Source organism: Lampetra fluviatilis, chromosome 36 (assembly GCF_964198595.1).
Source record: "Lampetra fluviatilis chromosome 36, kcLamFluv1.1, whole genome shotgun sequence".
NCBI classification, from domain to species: Eukaryota; Metazoa; Chordata; class Hyperoartia; order Petromyzontiformes; family Petromyzontidae; genus Lampetra; species Lampetra fluviatilis.
In genome coordinates this window covers 1,044,921-1,051,056 of record NC_136310.1, presented here as the reverse complement: position 1 = coordinate 1,051,056, position 6,136 = coordinate 1,044,921, and positions in this window count along the sequence as shown.

Genomic DNA, 6,136 nt, shown 5'->3' with positions numbered 1-6,136 from the left:
TAGCCCTCTGAAATATATACACATTAACCCGTTAATGTTGTTTTAAATCCACGAATTAATATCGCTTAAGAGTCAAACATTCATTGTCAATGGACTCTTTTTTAAATTCGAGTGACGCCACGGGAGCTACAGCGTGCACTGCGAAGGGGCACGGCGCCTACTGGCAATACGCCTGCAGCATTAACCAGGGAGGCCCGTGCCACGAACCGCAAGCCTCGAGCTACAGACAACCTGTGCACTACCGCTCCTCCACGTCATGTTATGGTAATTTTCCACTTTCACGCGCAACTAAAAATCTGATTTTGTATTAATACTGGAGGAATCCCATGAGCTAAAAAGCTATTTTTTTGTTTACAGATGTCCGGTCGTCCCTGATGAGTTTCAAGACGTATTTTTGATTCAGGATGAGGTGCAATGAGCCCCTTGGGTTCACGGCGGAGGAGGAAGCAGTAGTGGTTGGAGACAGCTCAGCACAACGACTAAGGCTCCGCACAAATAGATTCAAGAATCCATTGCTGCATTGCCATGTTCTTGACACCTCGCAACCCCAAGCTTACAACACCAAGTAGGCAACTGTAATCAATACATACATCTTACAATAACTCTTCCGTATTGGATGGGATTAGAGTTGTATATGTCAGAAGAGGTGAGGGGTGTGTCAAACGAGAAGAGAGTTCCACGTAAGACAAGACTGTGATTTTTTATAGAAGTGAGACGCGGGGTTTTGTAATGGATTGGTCGTGTGTACAGGGCCGACAGACGCACAGAAATGTCGCCTGGGGCTCCGCCGGTTTCCGCGACGTCGCCTTATTATCATCGCTTCCCACGTCCCTGGCACAATAGCGGCCACTGCGAGAACGACCATTCGACACCTTCCCGTCACCACCAGCGGTCACACGGAACCCTCTCCCTCGCCTGGGGGAGGGGGGGAGGGAGATTCTCGTTTGAAACATCGCATCGCACAGTGACGGAGAGGCGTGTGGAGTTTCAGGGTGGAAGAGAGGGAATGGTCACGATGGAGGCAGTGAAAGAGACTCACCGCACACAGCCCACACACAACAAACAAAGACATCCCCTGTATCGGCTGAACAGAGTTTTGGGGCAAGTGCTGTTAGCGAGCGCCTATGAAGGCCGGCACGGCACACGAGGGGGTGGGTGGCCTGCACCACGCCCGACCGCCTTTGTCTCCCCATTGGCGATGTTTACACGCCGTACCAGGTATTAATTTGAGGCTGAGTCGACCTAGGGGAGGCCCAGGACCGCTTCGGATAATCGTCACTGGCATTGGCCGTGAGCGGGAATCGAACTCGGGTGGCCGGGTTCGTAGCGCAGCGCGTTAACCACTGCACCACCGCTCCCCACAGCGCTCCAAGTCACCACCAGGAGGTGAAGACATTCCCATTCGGAGCGTTTCCAACGAGCAGTGCACCACCTGGTGTCAGAGAACATCCCTGGAAGATGGCATCGCAGAACTACTTCTGAAAGCACTCTCGATGGAAAACCTCGTACACATGGCCTGCCACGAGTATGTGTTACATGTCATTCCAACCGAAAATGTTACTTCTCAGAGTTGTAATCGTCTTCTTCTTTGGTACAGCTGCTGATGTAGACGCAGAGACACAACTTCAGTGTCACACCCACGTGGTGCAGGTAGAGGCAGAGAGACACCTGCAGTGTCACACTCAGGGGGGTCAAGGCAGACAGCCGCGTCAGGAGTCGTCGTGTATCATCGCTTTGATGTCTCCGTATTTTTGAATGGGGCATTGGGTCGTTGCACGTTATAGTTCGGTGTGTTCTGGATGATCACAGTCGCACACCACTAGTACTGGAGAGGGTTTTTTTACCATGTATTCATCAGGTATCCGCTGCTACTGCCGCCATGGTGTGTGCGGATGCGGTTTCGAGTTGTAATCAACCACGTGAAGTTGTTAAAACAAAAACAACCCCCGACATGGTAATTCGAGGATTGGGTCGAGGTCACAAACGCGTTGAGTTTGAGAACCCGAATTCACATCGCCGGGGGCATCGCGATGGGGTGCGCCCACACGGGACGAGCACCACGAGACAAGAGTCGGCCTCGTGGGCAGGCTGGGCAATCAAAATAACGAGATGAGACCAATACAAAATTACGTCGAATTCGGTCAAAAAAACACCTCGATACTTCAGGAGCCGCAATGCACTGCGGTGATGGTGGTGAACACGAGGCGGTGTGGTGCGTAATGAATAACGTCACGAAGCAAGAGTCATTAGAGAGCCAGCGCATGCGGCTCCCGATCCGCAGGTCGCCGAGCCCTGCTCATGGGTAGCCTCCGTGTTGTCGTGGCCTCCGTGTTGTCGTGGCCTCCGTGTTGTCGTGGCTGAGTATTCGCGAGCCTGCTGACACTGCGGCACCCAGCTGCGTGGGTGTCACTGCCCCGCTCTGGAGAGCTGTCGCTGACGACAGCACCCACACACACACAGGCAGAGAGAGAGATCTCATCGCGAGACGATGAGGGCTTTCGGCTTTCTGGAACATCGCGTTCCTCCGCATTCTCACAGCCATACCTGTCACAATCACAGCCAGCGATGAACGGCCCAGCGAGAGGGGCGGGAGGCGCCCCCCGGCTACACAAAGTGCCCCCCACACCCCCCCCCCCCCCGTAGTAACGCGTGGGACGATTGTGAGCCCAGAGGATCAGTCCCTCCCTGTGGCGTCGCCACGACATTGTCGGCTCCGGGGAAGCGACAGTCGGGCAGGTGGCGACCCAATATCGTTGAAAACAGATCTCGCGGTGGTTGCCAAGGGGGCCCCAACTCTGAGCTGTGGCCACCAGGGTGGAGTCAAGGCACCCCCTGCCCCCACGCTCGTTCGGCTCCTGATCCTTCCCAGTATGCCTCGCATGTCACACGCCACGTGGCATCACCATGACATCACCATTACATCACCATCACATCGCCATCACATCACCATCACATCACCATGACATCACCATCACATCACCATGAAATCACCATGACATCACCATCACATCACTATCACATCAAGGCGATGGTGCAGCTGGAGAGTGGGTTGCTCATGCCACAGCCGTCGAAGGGGCCTAGAGGACCCCCGCTCGATGGGTGGTTTGGCCTCCTCTTCCGTTCTGGCCAGACGGCTTGGGAGAGTTATGAGTCCCCACGCTTTTCACCCTACCACACGTGACCTGCCGAGCGATTCGCTGCCGTGCACCCATTGAAAGCGCTGTCGTGCAAGTGCAGTGTGATCACCAACCAGCAGAGCTCGTGAACGAGATGCACACCACAGCCTCGCTTGAGGCCACCAACTCAAAACAGGGGCCACGTTGTGGACATTCGTCCCTTCTTTGTTTGCAACCTGCACGCGCTTCTCTGTCCGACGAGTTTCCCGTCGTGTACACGCAGTGTTGTAATTGAGTTGAAGTGTCATTGCATCGTGGAAATTCCACATTCCCATGGCGAAAGCCAGTCTATAGGGAAGGCATTGCTGGCTGCCTGGCGAGTGGCGCAGTCACGCTATGCGGTGCTCATTTTAACCCCCACCAAGAGATGATGGTTATGAGCATGGCAGTGATCAGGTGGCCATTGTTTGCATTTCAACTCCGGATGACACTGTGACCACAATGCAGTTCTTCTGAGCGCGTGGTTTCGCATATGTAAGGCTTTTGTACACGCAATACACATCTCGGCGTGTTGTTAAATAAACATGATACCTACTGTGAGCATATTGATGTCTTTAAGCATGCCGGCCACGAGACTGAACAGCATTTGTCAGTAAGTGAAGCGAAGCGCCTCAGCCTTGGTAATTGTCTTCCCGTCGTTGTGTGAAGGGTGCGTGACTATACTTCACCACTCTGGTCAGTGCGGGTTGGGGGAGAAGAGCTCCACTCAAGACGACGTCCGCCTCGGAGATGGAGCAATGAGATCAGATTTCGACATCGTCCGTGCCGCGGTTCGCGTTGCTCCGTTCTGGGTTGTTGTTCAGTTGTTGTGCGGTCGTGTTTGTCGATGTGGTGACCCAGGTCCCCCTTGCGATTGAGCCTCTCACCTGGTCCCGGTTCAGCTGGTGAAACAGAACCTCACCTTGAAGCCCGCACTGAGTGGCGTGCCACTCACGGGGTCCGGGGAGGGCTTCATCCAGTCGTGGAGGGATCGCGGCTGACGACTTTTTTATTATGTCAATGTGAATGTTCTAACAGCCCGGTGCCAGACAGGCAACGTTAAAGAAGCGTCGCCGCCCCACGAGACGGGCGACGCTCGGCAGTCGGGGAGGGACCCTGCTCCGTGCGTTGGGGACGAGCGGAACGCAACGCCGGCCGCCTGTCTGCCTCGGCTCATTGTGATTCATTGTGATGGGCGGCTCGGCTCGCACTGCCAGGAGGCCACACCGCGACCTCACGCCGCCTCGCCACATTCCACGCTCTCCTGCTGCTGCTGCTCCTGCTGCTGCTGCTGCGTCGGTGTCCTCTGAGCTCAGACTCGAACCCACGACCTCATGTGTACCAGGCGAGGTAGTTAACATCTCCTAGCCACCGTGGCGTCCCAAGACGAGTGGGGAAGGCAGCAGCAGCCGCCACGCGGTGAGGAGCCGGCACCAACCACCCCTCACAGCCAGACCTCATAGCTCTGCGGTTATTTATATATGCAGATGTTATCGAGTGGGCATGCACAGTAGCACACGAAGCTTCAGCACGCCGGTCAGTGTGAGATGGTGAAGGAGGGAGACCCGGGAGCGTTTCGGACATCGCTCGCCACTGATGTTAGCCGTGGCTGGAAATCGAACTCGCTACCCTGGGTTCATAGGTCAGCACGCAAACCGCTGCTGCGGCGCCACTGCTCCACGACATTCTTATTTATTTTAGGTTTTACGTTGGCTCGGGTTAAACCAATTGGGCAATACACGCTCATTTTAGATGGGGACTTGTTTCCACAATAAAAACCTGGTTACTACAGCGGCGCAAAAACACACCAACGACCCAATCCACAAGCAACTGTGCACGGCACAGCCGCCGATGCGACAACAACGCGGCGGTAATGGCAAATGTGGCGAGCTTGTTCACGACAGACCCTGTGGCGTTGTGTGGATAAACCCTCTTGGGCGTTAAGAAAACTCAGCAACTTTTCCGAGTCAATGGCCCCGTCGCTGCCAGCAATGTGGCGGCATGCCTTAGCTCTGTGTGCAGTGGCAATGTGGCTTAGCGCAGTTCTGCATTTCCTTGATTTGACAAAGAAACGAGAGTCACGCTTATTTGGCGGAGCGAACGAGCATGACGGGACATTCGAAGTGTAGACGTCAGAGGGGATGGAGAGATGCGCGCTTGGAATGATTCCACTGAGGGAGGAGGAGGAGGAACACGCGGATCAGAATCTTGATTTTCACTGGCGGAATCCGATGAGCTATGAAGCTCTTTATTCACAGATGTCCAGTGTGGGCGAATCAGAAAAACAGAAATAAACTACAGTTTTCTGGACATCCGTGAAAAAAACCTTCATAACTCATCGGATTTCTCCAGGATACATAAAGATACTGCATCATTTTGACATCTTGCTTAGCCAGGTGAGGATTCAAGCGACCAGGATAGTCTCAGTTGCGAGAGTGACCTCTGTAGTCGTGAAGGGACTCAAGCAGGACGCGTCTCGAACAAGAATACAGGCCGGCGATCGAGACTAACTTGGGAGTGGCAGTCAAAGGACAGAGCTCCTCGAGAAAACGTCCCCCACACATGGAGCGATGCGCTCAGCTCGCGTGCGGTAGTTCGAGACGGGATTGCTGCGTCGCGGAACGGTGTGAGATGCTGATGGCTTGAGTCGGCCTCCATCCAGCAGTGGATTGACCACGGCTGATTGTTGTTATGACGTCAGAGTGATTTCCCACCCAAAACATTCACGGAGCTGTGGTTTCATCCCCTGTTCACAGCCCCGGAGCCAGCGGTGGGAATTCCACATTCCTGCGGCGTAGATGCGGTCCATCCACAAAGGAGCCACCGATTACGTTCCCCACAAAGCGATACTCATTTTATCCACCACCCCGAAGATGATGAGGAGGAGGCTGGCTGTGCTGGCTTGGCTCGACCCCGCGAGTGGGGTGAAGCGCCCTGAAGCAAGGAATGTGCGTGTGTGTGTGTGCGTGTGTGTGCGTGTG